The sequence below is a fragment of the Dasypus novemcinctus genome, chromosome 11 (assembly GCF_030445035.2).
Source record: "Dasypus novemcinctus isolate mDasNov1 chromosome 11, mDasNov1.1.hap2, whole genome shotgun sequence".
NCBI lineage: Eukaryota > Metazoa > Chordata > Mammalia > Cingulata > Dasypodidae > Dasypus > Dasypus novemcinctus.
Genome location: NC_080683.1, coordinates 3949052 through 3968923, shown reverse-complemented (window position 1 = coordinate 3968923; position 19872 = coordinate 3949052). Strand labels below are relative to the sequence as shown.

Genomic DNA, 19872 nt, shown 5'->3' with positions numbered 1-19872 from the left:
TGCTGCAGGGACAGATGCTGGATATTGTATGTTCAGCCCTGGCCCACTGGGTGGACTGGGGGAGAGTGTAGACTATAATGTAGACCACTGTCCATGTGGTGCAGCAGTGCTCCAAAATGTATTCATCAGGTGCAGTGAATGTGCCACGGTGATGGAAGAGGTTGTTGATGTGGGAGGAGTGGGGTGAGGGGGTGGGGGGTATATGGGGACCTCATTTTTTTAATGTAAAATTTAAAAGAAAATAAAGAAGATAAATAAATAAATATATAAATAAATGTAATGTGGAGTCCTTTGTGGAAAAAGGACATTAGCCAAAAACTAAGGAAATCTAAATAAATTGTGGGCTGAAGTTAATAGGAACATGTCAGTATTAGTTCATTAATAGTAAAAAAAGTGTCATTCTAATGTAAGGTGTGTGGGGTATATGTACTATCTTCGCAAATTTTCTGTAAATCTAAAACTGTTCTAAAAATAAAATAAATTCCACAGATCTTATTTCTTATTTATGAGCAGAGAAGAAGCCCGATGATCAGAGCTATAGAAAGAAAAAGTGACAGAAGAGAGGATCTGGTCTTGGACTTTCACAGCATGGAGTAGAAGGGGAAGAAATAACAGTGAGAAAAAAAGAGAGATAGAGACGACCTTCGTCTCCCCATTGAACAGGTGATGCCGGAGACCCCAGGAGAAGAATTGAAATATAGGTCATGGGTGATGCACACTCGATAAACTACAAACTTCTTTATCACAAATGAACAACTGAATCCACATCTTATCTTGTTGTCCAGACAAGTTATTGGAGAGAGGTTAACAGAGTAGGAAAAAATAAACATGGTGGCCAGGACTTGATCTGTTTTGTTCACTGATGTTCACCAGAACATGTTCACCAGAGATGAGAGTTGGTAAAAAAAAATTTTTTTTTTGTTCTATGAATATGCAGAGCACATTCTTCTTAGCATGTTTAAGGTATACATTATCCCAGTTAATGAACTCTTATTGAATATCACATTGAGTACTTTTAAAAAGAGCCATGTTGTTTTGGTAGCTTATTTGAGCCACAGGATTTTTACTCCACTGAGTAGTGCCATTCACAAATCTGATATTTAGAGCAAGGGGATTCTGCTCTCTTAAAAGACAGAAAAAAATGCCTTAAGAATAGCTGTGACTCTAATTTGGGAGATTAATTATAACCACCAGCCCCACAGGGCAAAGGCAGACATCCACAGAGCATACATGTAATAAAAGCATTCCGTTTTTGAGAAACTTGGGTTGAGCAGTAGAGACGTGTGTGTGATGAGGTCCTAGTGGCAGCTGAGCATGGAGGACAGCAGCGAGGGAGGGCTCGCTCCCAGCAGCAGAGAGTCCCACCCCAGTGAGCAGATCCTGAGGCCTGGGACCTGGGGGCCGAGAGCACTGGCCGCTGGGAAGGTGAAAGGAAGGGACTTCACCCTGGGACCCCGCAGGCAATCAGGGGGAAGGGAACACCTTGACTTCCTGCTTTGGCATTTCACCCTTCTTCCTTGGATGTTGTCTCTTAGTTCCTAGGTGCTTCATTTTCCTCCAAAAATCCCTTTATACCTCATTTTTAACCTTAAATCTTAATGTTCTGTTTCTCCATTCTCTGCTAACGACCTGCCTATCTGCACCTTCCATATTCTCTTATAACAGTTCTTCTCAATAGAAAGATTCTGGAGGCTACTGCTACTGCCGTACCAACTATCACTACCGTAGACTCATAGATCACCACAGAGCTGGACACAACTTACTCCAGCTTAGACATCCGGAAACTCAACTGCTCTCACTGCCATCCAGTCTTAGGTGGAAGAAGGGGCATCTTGTGGACTTACCACCAAGAGTACCACCCTCCAACTCCTGACATCATTTAAAATTGATCAGTCTACTCAAACCAACTAACCTAACTACCAGCTCCACCACACAGAAAAGGTCCTGAACCTTAAGGTGGATTGTCTTACTGAAGCTGCACACTGAAGTGATCCCATGGAGTGCAATACTGGATTCATACCTTTATGAGCTAGGCATGGAGCTGCCTTTACTTCTGGAACTATAAAATCCAAATATCTCATTAGTGAGATCCTCTGGAAACATATATCTTTCAGAAACACCACCCCCCTTTTTCTGACATACGACATTGAATAACTAAACTTAACTACCTATTATTACATAAAGGGAAAGTGTCTTCAAATTGGTTTTTTAACAGAGGGCCATCTTCTCAACTTTAAATTGACAAATATCACTAACATAAAAATAATAAATCCAAAAACAGTGTGGCCAAAGTCAGGGTTATGGCATAATGCCAGCAACCAAATATGAAATTATAGCTAGAGATCCTGACAAGGGTAATCTGATCTCAGGGAAATGAAAATCACTTATAATTTATGACCAAGAAATGTCTGGCTCACCAACCTTATAAAATCCCATGATTTCCCACCCTGAGATGGCTCCCTTGTCTGTTTGCTCATTGATTTTGCTCGCTGTTTTTGCTGGTTGTTTGCACTCGTTGTCTGCACTCATTGTTGGCTCATTGGGGTTTTTTTTCTTTTTTTTTCTCTTTTTTTTCCTCTTTTTTTATTTTTTAATTGTATTTTTTTTAAAGATACACACATCACAGAAAATGTTACATTAAAAAATATAAGAGGTTCCCATATATCCCACATCCCCTCCCACCCTCCTTCTCCCACATCAGCAACCTCTTTCATCATTGTGGCACATTCGTTGCATTTGGTGAATACATTTCGGAGCACTGCTGCACCACATGGATTATAGTTTACATTGTAGTTTACATTCTCCCCCGCTACATTCAGTGGGTAATTGCTGAGGGCAGGGAGAGGGAAGAAGAGCTGTAATGTGGGAGCATTTTCAGGACTTGGAGTTGTCCTAAATGATATTGCTCCTTGGTTTGTATTTTGCTTGTTCTCTGCTCTTTGCCTGTTTGTTTTACCTTTGGGAGGCAGTGGGAACTGAACCCAGGACTCCCATGTGTGAGGTGGATGCACAACTGCTTGAGCCACATCTGTTCTCTGCTCATTTGCTTTTGCTTGTTGTTTCCTTGTTGTCTTGCTCATTGTTTTTGCTAGCTGTCTGCTCACTGTTTTTTCTCATTGTCCGCTCAATGTTTTTGCTCTATATCTGCTCATTGTTTGTTTGTCTTCTTTAGGAGGTGCCAAGAATCGAATCTGGGACCTTCCATGTGGGAGGCAGGTGCTCAACTGCTTGAGTCACATCCACTCCCTCCATACTTTGAATAGTATAAAAACTTCCAAAGTAGCGAGCAGCTGTAGCTTACAGCTGTAGTAAGCTGTAGCTTACTACAGTAAATACTGTAGTTGAGCATTTACTTCCCAGGCCCAGGTTCAATCCCCAGTACCTGATGAAAAAAAAATTCTTTGGAGTTGCAGCCAACACCTACTCTTGAGTTCATCAGACTCATCCAGGACAACTAAGAAAATGATAACAATGGACAACACTCATCCCCCAAAACAGAGAAGATCTACAGCTGCAGGCAAGACAGCTCCATCCACCTGCCCATGGGACCTAAGCCCTCCCAACTGGAAGCAGTGTGGGCACCACCATCCCCAAATCCTTAAAAGTGAGGAACGAACGCACATAAGGGGGGAATGCAACTGTGCACTAAGTAGACTTATTATTGTAGTAATGGAAGAACTTGTAACATTGACATAAAGACAGCAGTCATCAGAGGTTCTGAGGGGAGGGAGAGGGAAGAAAAGGTGTAACATGGGGCATTTCCAGGACATTGGAATTGTTCTGAGTGACATTGCAATGGCAGATACAGGCCATTATACATTTTGTCAAAATCTATAACATTATGCAGTGCAAAGCGTCAACTATAATGTAAACTATAGATGATGGTTAGTAGCAATGCTTCAGTGTGCGTTCATTAATTGCAACAATGTACCACACTAATGAAAGATGTGGTTAATGGGGAAAGTGTTGGAGGGGGAGTGGGTATATGGGAATCTCCTATATTTTTTATGTAACTTTTACGTAATCTAACACTTCTTTAAAAATGACAAAAAATTTTTTTAAAAAATCCGCAGAGAAACATTTCATGCCAATGACTACCTAATATATTTAATGGTCATAAGGTGCCTGAGTGGATGCAGCTCAAGTGGTTGAGCACCTGCTTCTCATGTACCATGTACTGGGTTCAATCCCTAGTACCTCAAAAAAACAAAAATAAAAACAAAACCAGGCAGCGGCTGCAGGAGCCTGGTGGATGCGTGCTACCTCGACCCTGTGGTCCCGGAGTAGGACTCTCCTCCCTCTTCTGTGCCGCACTTTCCCTGGCCCTGGCTGGCTGCCACCTGGCCCCAGAGCGCAGCGCCCAGCGCAGGAATGTGGTGCCTAGCCAGCTCTCAAGTTCCCGCCACTACTGAATAGCACCCCCAGATAAATATTCAAACCTTCCACCTGTTCAATTTTACATCCCTGAAAATGAATCACTGTTAGAACAAAAACTGAGAGAGTTGAGACAAGAAACACAAAATGGAATTAATTCTGGGCAAACCAGAATTTGCCTTTCAGTAAGGAAAAAGAATTCACTTACTGGAGACTGAGCCCCAGAGAGCTAGCTCAGGTCAAAAAGCAACACGGAATGCAGAGGAAATGCCTGAGTTTTACAAGGAATTTTTAAATAAGAATTTCCAGAAGCATATGTATTATAACAGAGACTGGGGCAAGCGTAACTTTGCCACCACCTTCTTCATGGGAAAAGTGGCTCTGGAGAGGATTTGGAAAAAGTGTGAACTGAAACAAAAGAAGACCAGCAAGTAGGGGCCCCACTGCACCCCACGTGGGCTACTTCTCCCGAGGCTGCACCCACGAGACGTGGCCACGGGCAGAGCACCCTGGAGGTGAAGAGAGAGATGTCGGTCATCTATATGTTATCCTTTTGTAAAGATTTTATTTAATGCCAAAAAGCTTAACTTGACCCTTGGTGTGTTACTGGATTCTTAATTTGCGAAGGGAATTAACAAGATTTGTTTTCCTCCTTCTTCTTTTTTTTTTTTTTAAGATTTATTTATTTAATTCCCCCCTCCCCCGGTTGTCTGTTCTCTTTGTCTATTTGCTGCGTCTTCTTTGTCTGCTTCTGTTCTTGTCAGCGGCACGGGAAGTGTGGGCGGCGCCATTCCTGGGCAGGCTGCTCTTTCCTTCGCGCTGGGCGGCTCTCCTTACGGGGCCCACTCCTTGCGCGTGGGGCTCCCCTATGCGGGGGACACCCCTGCGTGGCAGGGCACTCCTTGCGCGCATCAGCACTGTGCATGGGCCAGCTCCACACGGGTCAAGGAGGCCCGGGGTTTGAACCACGGACCTCCCATGTGGTAGACGGACGCCCTAACCACTGGGCCAAGTCCGTTTCCCTCCTCCTTCTTGATTTCTAAACATTTGAGATTAAATTATCGGGGTCAATATTACTTCAGGTCACAAATAAATACAACTATATTGTAACTAAGGTTCTTTTGACCCTAAAAAAAAATTAAGTTGCTTTAAAATGTTTCTCGGTAATGGTTCTATTCAAATAACATGTTTTTGTATACTCTTAGTTGTTAGGTATTTACAGAATAAAAGTTACCCTTGTGATATCTTTATGCTGCTTTTGCCAGAAAACCTGCCTGTCTGATAAAATTCTAAATGCTTTGAATGCTTCTATTTGTAAAATAAAACTGAGTCTCCTTCCCTCAAGAAGGGAGGGAGGGAGGGAGGAAGGAAGGGAGGAAGGGAGGGAGGGGGTGGGAGGGAGGAGGAGAAAGGATTGTGGTAAAAATAGCCTCAGACTCTATCCTCCTAATCAGCTTAACCAAGTTAATTAAGGAAGGCCTCCATAGTGTCTCATAATATTCTTGGGACCAATCGGTCCAGCTGATAGCATTAGAAAAACTGAAGGCATCATGTACTGCATCCTTGGAAGTTAATCCTAAATAGATATCCAAAACTTTTTATGAATTAAGTGTGGCCTATTCTAAAATTATTTTATGAAGCTCAGAGTTTGTAAGTCTCTGGTTGATGCCCCAAGTAGACATCTCACATGCTTATGATTCATGCTTTGACCCTAAATGCTAACTTTTGACTTTAGGGTATCTTTAGTTTCTATACCACTTGATATTATAGTACAAAAATTATATTTTGTATCAGTTATTGTTTTATCAGGGAAGCATAAAAACTATGGGCAATATAAAATAAGGGATGCATTGTAGGAATTTGATTTATTGCAATTGTGGGAGCTAAACTGCCTATGTAAATCTTCTCTTTCTGTGTCTCATGTTGGAAGTTGAGATAGGAAGATGGAAGTGGAATAGTGGAGACCAAGGACAAACTGCAATGTGTGAGGAAAATTTGTCTGTTTCTCAGCATCTCCAATGCTGATGACACAGGTGACCCACAGCATAAGCTGACACCCTTCGACATGGAGCTATAGCTGCCCCTGGCCCAGGAATTGCTGAGGAGGAGATCCAGCCGGCCTGGAGGAGCTGAGGCATGGTTTCTGCCTGTAGGAACCAAGGGAGCCAGCAGATCTGGGACAATGTGCTTCAGCTGCAGCTGTGCTTGCTCTGCACCAACTTCAGAGCACAAAATATATGACTGCTGCTTCCATTTGGCCTTCCAAGTCTTACACAGTTTTTTTTTTCTATTGCCAAACATAGCACTATATCAGGAAAAGATTATTTGAAAGTTCCAGCTTAGCCAAGTTAACGTAGGACAAAAATAGCACAATATTTGTAATGAATTTTAAAAAATTAAAGTTGTATGGAATAGGAGAAAAGAAACATCACCATTAATATGAAACATATTACTACTATTCGAATTCTATGTGTCTAATGAAGACTCCTGAGAGGTGAGAAGAATTGGTAGGGACTGATGAAAAACAATCTCCAGTTGGAGGAGCGCATACTGCTCCTTGCATTTGCCACTTTGTACAGCACCTATCTCCTTTTAATTGCTAGATGGTCTTCTGATTTAAGATACCCAGACATTATTTTCACTAGTATCTTAAAAGGCCTTTGGTGGGCAGACTGCTCAGTACCTTCATTATGAGCCAAGATCATATACAACTGGCCAAATTAAAAAACAAACTCACAAAATATGCCCCTGAAGTATAAAGATTATCTTTCCAGGGCATACTGAAGAAAAGAACACAAGACTGACACACGTAGTTTTGGTAACTACTGTGAGAAGAGTTAGTGGAATGGTGGGAAATAAAAGCAGATAAAGTCTTTCCCTGCCTAGAGGATCCTGCACCAAATCTCGGTGTGTATTTCTGTCCTTCTCTCCCATTTCTCAGCAAGCTCTGTTCTTTCCCCCCATTTCCAATAAATTCTTTTTAGGCCTAACTAAACTGGTGTGTTCTTAAATTCTTTTAAGCAATATAACCAAGAACCTAGAGGAATCCAGCACTTCCCCAGCTTCATTTGGTGAGCCAGCCAGGAGACAGAAAGGTGAGTGGTACTCCCCACCCCCACCGAGACTGGATAATGGACGGCTCTTCCAGCATGTCAGCAGGCTCCCCACTGGGTCGCCTTCTTAGAAACCAGGATCACCTGTTTACTGATGGTCTAAAAAGAAAGAGGCTTGTCTTATCCTGCCATACCACATGGCCAGAGGATGGCCAGGAGTGGCCTTTGTTTAGGACCCTGAATTCCAGTTAAACCTGTTTGAGAGAGGAGAAGACAGACAGATCTGAGGACCAGAGACCCTGTGGTCATGTCTCCTTCGAGGGGATGAGGGAATGCACTACCAAAGTGGTCAACTTAAAATGAGCTCAGAGAAATGGCTAAGAGGCAGAACCTAGAAATCCAGCTAGTCTGCTTCAGAGACCCATAAAAAGTGCAGAAACTTTCCATGGGCCCTTGAACTTCCATTAACTGCCTTTTAGAAACAGCCTTCTCAGTTTTCAACAATCAAGAGCACAGCACCAGGATGAGGGAGGTAAGGAGGGCGGGCACAGGGCCAGGACAGGCTCACCTTTCAACCGCCGCCGCTAGAGGCAGTGGTCACCTCAGGGCTACCTGAATCCAGGCTGCACATCAGTAGGAGCCTGGCCCCAAGAGGCCTCACCCTCTGGACTGGGCCCTGCCCCAGCGGAGGACGAATGGGGCCCGAAGCCAACGTGAACCGTCAACCAGATGGTGACCCTTGGCATGGCAGGTAAGATTGTTAATTTCTTATTTAACATGGGCGCTAATTACTTGGTTGGTCCTAGCCTGCGCTCCAGATCTCTCTAACCTTGGATGTGCCTAATGAGGGAAATGAATGGGGAAATAAGATCTAGGCCATTTTACTAAAACCCTCCCCTGTAGAATAAGGAACCTCCTCGTGTGCCATCAATTAAGATGAAAGGTTCCAGCAAAAAAACAAAAGCCTTCACGGGGCTTTAGCCCTTGCTGGGTTGAAATGGGAAGCAGCCCCAGAGCAGCCCCCATTGTGTCTCATCTGGGACAGGGCTTCTCTGGACCCCTTAGCTCTGTACTTAGCAGCCGCCCAGGGTCCTGGAGGAACTACCCTGGAAGGCCTTGCACAAGGTTTCTGCCATGGACAGACATTGGGAGCTTTGCCTCTCAGTGAGTCTAAAGGCAGGTCTTTCCCTGAGCTAAGCTAAGTATGTAAAATTCTCTCTTCCATTCTAATCTGTGCTTGTTTAACTTTGTTAGTCTGCTCATACCTAGGAACTCATAAATCATATTTGAGGTTCATCTATTATAAATTGGATAATGGTGAAAGGTAACCTAAAAACGAGTCTTTAAATGTCAATACTATCTTGCAGTTGAATTTGATGTATAAAAGAAATCACAAGTGGAATTAGTTCAACTGCTGAAAAAACTTAGCAAAGCTATTACTAATAAAATTGTTTTAGTTGCTTAGTTAATAAACAGAGTAGCCCAAACTGTTTTCTGGTGGAAACTTACTAGAAACTGTAACTAAGAATTAAGATTGTATATATGCTTTTATATTATAAAACAGCAGAAGGATAATATCTGAAATTGCTATAATTAGGTGGATTTAGCCTAGAACCTGCTATTGTGATGGTAATTATAGACTGAGTTTGCCTTTGTTTATGGTTAATTCAGGTCTAGTCACACCTTTGCTTTAGCTCACCCACTTCATGCCACCCTTAGACTTCAGCTATTGTGATGTAATTATAAACTGAATTTGCCTTTGTTTCGGTTACTTTAGGTCCAGCCTCACCCCTTGTTTTTGTTTATGGTTATTTCATGACAACTTCTGCCCCCCTAAGCTCAGGGGAAAGCAAACTTGGGACATCCTGTCTCCTGTCCTTCCACTGGTGTCAATAACCCTGTTCTCTCTTGTGGCCAGGTGTGGGCTAAACTGCTGCCTGGTGAACTCGTGACCTTCAGGGTTGAATGTACACTCTTCCAAACCAGCAGCCGAGCACTGGAGTGGGAGGGCCTCCCAGCTTGAGTCTTGAGGTTCCCAAAAGCAGCATTTCATGGGAGAAACCAGTTTCCCTGAGGCTCCAATGACATCTGTGAGGATATACTGGAATTAGTGTTTTTCATCCAAGGTCTGCCAAAGTCAAAATGGGAAATAAGCAAAGTTCTAAAGCAAAGGAAAATTATATTTTAAAGCATGGGGGACAGTTTGGTTATAAGCCAATAACTAAAAGGAATGAAATTCTTGTGCAAAACTGCATGGTCACAGTGCAAATTAGAGTAATTAGAAATAGGCTTCAAAGAAATCTTTTAAATGTTATTTTATAGTTAAACTTACTTTGTAAAAAAATGAATGTTTTAAGTAACTTTAGTGTGTTGTGTTTTTGTGTTTAACTCTCTATTTGTGTCTGCCTATTTACTCAGTGTATATCTTCATATATCAGGTTGGTAATATCAAATTAACAAATGAAAATTCTTAAAAGAGTGCTATTCAAATTGTTTTTAAAAGTAAATTTGCAGTTATATATGTGAATGAATATTCCTGGAGCCCAAATTAGGCTAATCAGGATGGAAAGGTTATATAGAAATCTGAATATAGAAACTATTGGGAAAAGGAAAAAGATTTCTCTGAGCTCTTTGACCTACCCAGCCCCGGGGGCTTTCTCTTTGAAGAGCTCTGAGGGAAGGGCTAGGTGCAGCAAATTAAAACTCTATCTTCTAGCCTAGGGAATTAAGAATCAGTTTGTCCTGTAGTTGCCCAATCTAAAACTTTTAGCAGTCTTAAAACAAGGGTGACTACTGATTCTTTTACCAAATTTCAGTAAGTAAAGTCTTTGAAAGCTAGGAAAAATCTTTTCTAAATTACAATTAAAACAAACTAAACAATTATAATATATTCCAGAACTCAGCAGTCAGTATGCTTTTAAGATTATTCAGGTTTAGAACTTTATTAAAGAAGAGAGATTTTAAGCCATCTGCAAGGGAAGGAAAAAAAAACATTCCTGACGTAAACTATAAGAGTTTCAATTTTATTTAGCTTATATGTAATCTCCCTAGATTTATAGAATACCAATTAAATAAATTAACATTATATGCACTAAATCTTTAAGATGAAAGTCATAAGTTCATGTCTAATAAAATTAAGTTATAGAAAGAAATGTAGATCTGCACTCTCTTAGTCAATTTCATTGTTTACTAATTGTAATTTAAGCTTATTTTTTTACTTTTTTAATTCATTTTTTAAAATATTACATTAAAAAATATGAGGTCCCCATGTACCCCCCACCCCCTTCATCCCACTACTCCCCCCATAGCAACATTCTCCTCCATCATCATGACACATTCATTGCATTTGGTGAGTACATCTCTGGGCATCGCTGCACCTCATGGTCAATGGTCCACATCATAGCCCACACTCTCCCACATTCCATCCAGTGGGCCATGGGAGGACCTACAATGTCTGGTAATTATCCTTGCAGCACCACCCAGGACAACTCAAAGTCCCAAAAACGCCTCCACATCTCATCTCTTCCTCCCATTCCCCACACCCAGCAGCCACCATGGCCACTTTTTCCACACCAATGCCACATTTTCTTCGATTATAACCACAGTAGTTCATGAATAGAATATCAGTAAGTCCACTCTAATCCATATTCTATTACTCCATCCTGTGGACCTTGGATTGGTTGTGTCCATTCCACATCTATATCAAAAGGGAGCTTAGATTCCACATGGATGCTGGATGCAATCCTCCTGTTAAGCTTATTTTAAGGTAAAGTAACCAGTCTATGTGGTTATGGTTAATTATAAGGAGTTTGTAAAAGCATCTTCTAAACTGAGGCATTTAAATGGCTAATTCCAGGAAGCCATTATTAATTAGAAATATAAATTGATATTAGTAACAAAAAATAAATTCATAACAGGCCAGATGTACAAGGATATTGCCTACAGACTGGCTCTGTATCATAGTGCCGAAGGGCGCTATGCACCAGGCCAGTGATATACAGAAGCCTACCTTCCTAGTCTCTCTCTAGGGTCCACAGTGCTTCACCATGCTCCAAGTGGAGCAACAATTACCAGAGTTCTGAGAGTAGAACTTAGACAAATGCAATTGGCATTATGGCCTGCTCCCAAGGAGAGAGAGCATGTAAGGTTTTGCAAACCCAGAGCTTAGACTTATTAATTGCAGCTCAAAGAAGAACTTGTGCACTGATTAGTATTAAGTACTGTACCTATATGCCTGATGATTATGATAATATCTTTTCTATTCTAGATCATATGCAGAGGGACATTGTGTTACCGGATTTTATCTAGGTTCTTGACTATGCTGTAAAAACGAATTTTAAGAGCATGTCGGGTGAGTTAGAACAATAATTTATTCACGTAGAGAGGGACAAGAAATGAGAGAAAATAACAGATCAGGGGTTCCAAATAGAGAGGAAGGGGTTGAAAAGCGATAAAGCAGGTTGATTTATAGACTACAATTTTCCATTATAGATTATAAATCCCCAAATTTACTTGCATAGTGATCCAAGCAGGGGAGAAGGTGTCCAGAATCAGGGTCCAGGGACAAGAGAGAGAGCTCAGGCCTCATGCACACTTTTTGAACTGTTGATTATCCCACCCCTTTGCTCATGGCAGGGGAGGAGTTCCAGCTGTTTACCATTTTGATTGCTTATTTCTCCAATCAATCTCCCATGAAAGCCCAATGATAAAGTCCTTGGGGAATATTTAGGGCTTCTCCTGGCTTCTGGAGGAAGCCTTCTTCTGAGTGGCAGAATCTTGGGGAGGGTCTTCCAGCAGCCATCTTGGGGGTTTTTGATGTCCATGTGGTCTCTCTTCCAGGTTCCAGATCCATCAATTGATTCCCTATCTTACTAACCTGCTTCATTCTCCCCATAAGAGAATCTTTCTTCTGTAAGCTACTTCCTGCTGGAAGCTACTTGCCCCACCTGACAAGGTGTAAAACTCTCTGACTGCTCTCTTGGTCAGAGGAAGATGGATCTGGCATCCTAGGTGAATCAGAATGAAGTCTCCATATGGCTAATGGGATGCTGATTCTGGAAGAAATAGATGATTTGAATTTTGGAAATATATGGTCCCACTAAGAGGATACTGGACCATAAAAGTAAAAAAGGCAGTTGCCTGCAAAGGCTGCTTTTTCACAAAGTTGGTAGGAAACAGTATTTTTCCTTGAGTTATTTTATACTGTTGGTTAACTCTAGAGAGAAATTTCAATAGACAACAGTTAGGTATAAATTGCCAATCCCAGTTCCTATAGTAGGAGAGATAAATGGGAAGAGCATTGCCTTTCTAGTTAAGTTAAAGGAGTTGAAAACAGACATGGTTTTTAAAGGGAAGTCTCGTTTGCCCTCTGCCTAGCAATAGGCATTTGGGCTACAGTTAGGGGGAACAGCTGACTTTGACATAGACACTACTTAGCTTTTTCTCTTGAAAAGGTATTTCAGGCTGTCCAGTAACTGGCATTTGTACATTTTATCAGTTGCTCCTGGTGAGCTGGCACTTTCTTGGGCAGCTGGCTTTACTCAGGATAAGTGCACCAAGCTGGAAATTCCTTTAACTTTAATAGCTGTGGGAGTAAGCAGAACTACAGAGTAAAGTTCCTTACATTTTGCTCTAATTGAGAATAAGGCTTGTTTTCTTGCCAAGTTTTGATCAGAACCTGGTTTCCTGGTCCTGGGTGAGGAAAGATTGTTTATGGACCATCTCAAAGGGACTAAGTTGAAGTGGGTCCCAGCCACCTCCTTTGCTGTTTCCCTTCTGGTGGGAAAATGCCTAGACCTGGTAGGATGGCATGTGGTCCTGCCAGTCCTCCCCAGGGTATGAGTGGGACAGGTTCTGGAATAAGGGGTAGGAGGGAGACCTGGGCTAAGCATGTTCATTAACTACTTAGGAAATGAAGCTTACCAGGACTTTTAACATGTTCAGTGTTTCTCTGCATATGATCTAGAATAGAAAAGATATCACCATAATCACCAGGCATATATCCAGAATAGGATATAGGTACAGATACTTAATACTAATTAATGCATGACTCAATGCATAAGTTTCTCTTTGAGCTGCAATAAATCTAAGCTCCAGGTTTGCAATACCATGCATTTTATCACTCCATGGGAGCAGGCCATAATGCCAATTGTGTTTAAGTTCTACTCACAATACTCTTGTGATTGCTGCTCCACTTGGTATGTCCTTCACACAGCCAGCATGCTGTAACACCATTGACCCTAGAGAGAAGCTAGGAAATTAGGCTCCAGTATACCACGGGCCTGGAGCATAGACCCTTCAGCACTATGAAACAGTGACAGTCTGGAGGCGATATCCATGGTACATTTGGCTGTATTGAGCCATCATTGGCTGCTGCAGGAGTTTGAAACTGCAACATAGTTTCCATCGACTTCAGAAGCACAACCAGAGATGTAGTAGATACATTTGTTGTTTTAGGGGTCAGTGACCAAACTAGCCAATAACTCAAATGGAGAGGCAACCTGCAGTGTATTGAAGGCTTGGTTCGAATGCACAAGAGAGTTTGACCATGCTGAAGTCTACCTCTTGATTTGTATACACTTTTAAAATAGTTATAATGCAATGTGTAATATATCAAATGAACTTTTTAGTATTTTGCTTCTTACTTCTGCATTTTTACCATGAAGATATTAATTATTGCAGGTATTTTACTTTAGCAGTAGAGGAAAAACTACTTCTTTTATTTTTTAAAATGAAAACTGAAGATTCCCAATGGAATCAAGGTAATTTTCATTACAACCACTTGAGTATGCACTTTTAGGTGGCTTCCAGACAGGTGTCACTGCTTGAAGTTACTTTTTGCCATTAATATTAATTTAGGTTTCTAGTTAATAATGACTTCTTAGAACTAGTCATTTAAATGCTTCAATTTAAAAGATGTTTTTTACAAACTCTTTATAATTGACCATAGCCACATAGACTGGTTAATTTACCTTAGATTACAGTTAGCAACCAATGGAATTTACTTTATGCATTTAAAAGAGGGCAGATCTACATTTCTTTGACATAATTTCATTAGATATGAACTTAGAATTTTCATTTGTTAATTTGATATTGTCATCCTGGTGTATGAAGTTATATACTTAGCAAATAGGCAGACATGAAAAGAGTTTGACACAGGAAAACACTGTTATAACTTTTACACTCCTACAGAAGAAATTTAACTGTAAGATAATATTTAAAAGATTTTTTGAAGGCTCCTTTTAATTACTCTAATTTGCCCTGTGACCATGCAGTTTTGCAAAAGAATTTCATTCCTTAATTATTGGCTTATAACCAAAATTTTCCTGCATTAGTCAGCCAAAGGGGTGCTGATGCAAAATACCAGAAATTGGTTGGTTTTTATAAAGGGTATTTATTTGGGGTAGGAGTTTACAGATACCAGGCCATAAAGCATAAGTTACTTCCCTCACCAAAGTCTATTTTCGTGTGTTGGAGCAAGATGTCTCCTGATAGCTGTGAGGGTTCAGGCTTCCTGTGTTCCTCCCTTCCAGGATCTTGCTTCTCTCTGGGTTCAAGGTTCCTTTCTTTCTGGGGCTTGCTTCTCTTTCCTCTGTGTGCTTACTTCCCAGGGCTCCAGCTTAAGTCTTTAGCATCAAACTCCAACATCAAAACTCCAACTCAGAAACCCCTAACTCTGCCCTTTGCCATACCTTTTATCTGTGAGACCCCACCTACCAAGTGGTGGGGACTCAACACCTTACTGGCACAAAAGGTTTACATAATTACTTAATTAAGTAAACCTATGAATCCAATTAATCTAAAATGCCCAGAGGAAAAGATCAGTTTACAAACATAATCCAATATTTCTTTTTGGAATTCATCAATAATATCAAATTGCTACGGTTCCCAATGCTTTACTGCAATTTTCCTTGGCTTCATAACTTTCTCACTTTGACTTTAGCAGACTTTGGATAAGCAAGACTATACATATATTCACTGAGGCTATCAAAGCCCCAAAGAAACTGGTTTCTCTTATGAATTGCCACTTTTAGGAACCCCAACAGTCAAGGCAGGAGGCCTCCTTCACTTTCCAGGCCTCAGAGATAACAGGACTCTGATGGCTGCTGGACTGGAAAAGTGGACGTTCAGCCCTGAGGGTCAAAAATTCCACCAGGCAGCAATTTAGTCCACACTTGGAGCCACAAGAGAAAGCAGAGTCACTAATACCAGTAGGATAGGAGACAGGCCTGTCTCAAGTTTGCTTTCCCCTGAGCCAAAGGGGCAGAAGCTGTTATGAAATAACCATAAACAAAAGCAAGGGGTTGGGCTAGGCTTGAAGTGACCATAATTGAAGGTAAGGTGAGCTTAGAGTTTACATTTAAAATAGTAGGTTTAGGCTAAATCTACCCAATTATAATTCAGTTATTATCTTTCTGCTGTTTTATTATGTAAAGACATCTATAAATGATCTTAACTCTTAGTTACAGTTTCTAAGAAGTTTTTACCTTAAGGTGAACTTTTTTAACTAAGCCACAAGAATTTTATTAATAGGAACTTTGCAAAGTTCCTCTGCTTTTCTAGCAACTGAATAAATTCCACTTCTGATTCATGCATTAAATCCACTCACAAGATAGTATTGACATTTAAAGACTAATTTTTAGGTTACCTTTTACTGTTATCCAATTTGCAACAGATAAATCCCAAATCAGATTTCCTAGGCACAAGCAAACTGACAAAGTTAAACACAGACTTCAAAGTTGAACACAAAATTAAGCACCGATTAAAACAGGGGAGAGAATTTTATACCTTTAGCATTTCTAGAAACTCTTTGATCTTAATTGATGGCACAGGAGATTTCTTATTTTCCAGGAGAAGTTTAGCAACTAGTCTGGATCTTGATCTCTATTCACACCTTTTATAGGCACAACCGAGTTTAAACTAATGGAAGTTTGAGGTTTACTTCCTCATTTCTTTAAGGAGACATGACGTGAGGTTTCTGGGCCTCAGATCTATCTGTTATCTTTTCTTACACTGGTTTAACTTGAATTCAGGGTTCTATACAGAGGCTGCTCTCAGCTATACTGTGGCCATGTAGACTAACAGTAGGCAGAATTCCTTGATTCCTAAGAGCCTCCTATGGGGAGTTTGCTGGTAAGCTAGAGGCTGTGCCCATTGTTCTAGGAAGAATGAAGAAGAACCAACCTGGCGTCCCAGAGTCCTAGTCTGACTAAAACATTCACCACTCCACATAATTTGGAGCCAATGCTTTGCTCTCAGCATCCTGAGAATTTTAATTTTCAAAGCCTGCCTGGCCCACAAGCATCCTTGCGGGCAACCTAGGTCTTGGGGGATATCGGATTCCAGATATCAGATCAAAGCATCCAGGCCAAATTGGTGGGAGACTGAGCAGTTGCCCCAAATCAAAGCTCCTGAGATGTCTGTCTCAGGGGATATTTGGCTGCTTTCTGAATGGATGGGCCCAAGGAATGGGAGCCATTCAGTTTACTGCTCTGTTCCTGGCACCCCTGCACTCCAGGGTCTGAGACTGACTGCACAGTTACCCAAACAGAAGTTCCTGAGTTAAATCTCAGGAAACGTTTGGCTGCTCTCTGAATGGAAGCACCCAAACCTTCAAGGCTTGGGGGACATTCAGAGTTACTTCTCTGGTTCCTGCCACCCCAGGAATCAGAGACCCTGCTGCTGGGCATTTCTGGGGCCATCCTGGACTTGGAAGACAGAGCAAATAGATCAGATGCCCTCCAAGCTGAATACTGCTCCCTCCTCGGAGAAGGGGCAGAAAGCTTCTTCCTCCTATTCTCCTAGAAGTCTTAGATACAGTCCTAGTTTTATGACTTTACTGTCTGATAGTTTCCCAGTTAGACCAGCCATCAAAAGGCCACTAAGTGATTAGAGATCAATTGTCCTAGCTAACAGGCCTTGGGCCCTGAGGCAATATTTTTCTTGCTAGCAAAGGTATTTTCCCAGTTTCAAAGTTTTTAAGATGTACCAAAGCATTCTAACACAAACCTGTAAAGACAGATTCAGTAGCAAGAAGTAGGAAGGAGGTAAAACATGGGCAAAGGTTAATTATGCAAGGGTGTCCTGGCCTGTGACACCCCTGGGGAAGGGACTCCTACGGCATCCATCTTGGCTCTGCCAGCTGTCTTCCCACTTCATCCCCAGGTAGCTGGGTGTGGTTGGATAGGAAAGCCATGTGCAAAGGCATGCACCCACTGGGAGGGGCAAGCCCCTGGGGTTTTCTGTCATCACTATGCTGCCTCTGATGGGAGAGGGCTGGAGAAGGCAATGGCAGAAAGGCCCAAGGACAAAGCCTCCAGCTGCTAAAAGGACTTGAAAAAGAAGCTTCACAGTGCCCAGCATTCTGCCAGGGAACCTCTGTCTTGGCAGGGCTATGATTTGAGCCATTGCCCTATTACCCATCCATCCTGTCTGGGATCAGATCTCACAAGTCTGGGCACATGGTACAGATGCGGAGAATTCCTGTGCCCCTTCCCTTCCAGGATTACATCCTTTGGGAACTCATAGGCAAACCCATTTAAAATGAAGAACAAAAGGAAGGCATTAAGCAAGCAGTAGGTCATAGTTTCACTCACATTAAACTCATGGCTGGCTCACCAAATAAATAACTGGATTATATCTAGGTTCTTGACTATGCTGTAGAAATGAATTTTAAGAGCATGCTGGGTGAGTTAAGCCAGTAATTTATTCAGGTAGGGAGGGACAAGAAATGGGAGAAAATAACAGATCGGGGTCCCAGGTAGAGAGGAGGGGGTTGAAAGTAATAAAGCTTGTAGATTTACAGACTACAATTTCCCATTATAGATTATAAATCTCCAGGTTTACTTGCATAATGATCCAAATCAGGGAGAAGGCAGCCAGAGTTGGGGTCCAGAGGTGAGAGAGACAGCTCAGGCCTTGCGCCTGCCTTTTGAACTGTTGATTATCCCACCCCCTTGCTCATGGCAGGGAAGGAGTTGCAGCTGTATACCATTTTGATTGCTTATTTCCCCCATCAATCTCCCATGAGGGCCCAATGATAAAGTCCTTGGGGGAATATCCAGGGCTTCTCCTGGCTTCTGGAGGAAGCCTTCTTCTGAGTGGCAGAATCTTGGGGAGGGTCTTCCAGCAGCCATCTTGGGGTTATGATGTCCACGTGGACTTCTTGCCAGGTTCCAGAGCCATCTATTGATTCCCTATCTTACTAGCCTGCTTCAATTGAACATGTAAAAACTCCTGGTAAACTTAATTCATTTTCTAAGTAGTTAATGAATGTGCCTACAAGATAAAAGAATGATTTTCTTAAGTACTGTCTGTTTTGCTTGCCATATGTTTGTCTTGTTGTTGCCTGTAGTAGTTTGATATGATTATGAATTCCAAAAGTAGATATTGGAATATGTTCGTAATCTGGTCTGTACCTGGGCATGATTAAATTATGATTAGGGCTTTGATTGGGCCATGTCACTAGGGCATTTGAGTCCCCACCCTTTGGTGGGTGTGAACTCACAGATAAAAGGCATGGCAAAGGACAGAGTTGAGGGATGTTTTGTTAAAGATTTATTTTTTTATTTATTTCTCTCTCCATCCCCCCCCCCCCATTGTCTGCTCTCTGTGTCCATTCACTGGGTGTTCTTCTGTGTCCACTTGCATTGTCAGGCAGCACCGGGAAACTGCATCTCTTTTTTGTTGCATTATCTTGCTGTGTCAGTTCTCTGTGTGTGCAGTGCCACTCCTGGGCAGGCTGTACTTTTTTCACATGGGGCAGCTCTCCTTGCAGGGCGCACTCCTTGTGCAAGGGGCACCCCTACGCAGGGGCACCCCTGCATGGCAGGGCACTCCTTGCACACAGCAGCATTGCCTGTGGGTCAGCTTACCACACAGGTCAGGAGGCCCTGGGTATTGAACTCTGGACCCTCCATATGGTAGACAGATGCTCTATCAGTTGAGCCATGTTTGCTTCCCAGAGTTTAGGGTTTTGATGTTGGAGTTTGGATGTTGGAGTATGATACTGAAGTCTTAAGCTGGAGCCCCAGGAAGTCATCACACAGAGGAAAGAGAAGCAAGCCCTGGGAGGAGAGGACCTGAGCCAGGAGAAGAACACAGAGGAATAGAGATGGCTCCTTAGACACAGCAGAAACCCCAGGGAGAGAGAGACAGAGCCATTTACCTGATAGTCTACAGCTGACCTTGTGGAGGAAACAGAAGAGCTGACCCCAGAGGAACCAGGAAGCCTGAACCCTCACAGACGTCAGCAGCCATCTTGCTCCAACACATGAAAATAGACTTTGGTGAGGGAAGTAACTTATTCTTTATGGCTTGGTAACTGTAAACTTCTGCCCCAAATAAATACCTTTTATAAGGACCAGTTTCTGGTGTTTTGCAATCAGCATCCCTTTGGCTGACTAATACATTGCCTGCACTGTCTTTGTGAATTTGTGTCTAGGCT

General features: G+C 42.0%; 1 pseudogene; it reads left to right on the top strand.

The window, feature by feature from the left end:
• The first annotated feature begins 4252 nt into the window (after positions 1-4252).
• On the top strand, positions 4253-4809 carry LOC101444763 (cytochrome c oxidase assembly factor 8 pseudogene; annotated as a pseudogene).
• Positions 4810-19872: the final 15063 nt, after the last annotated feature.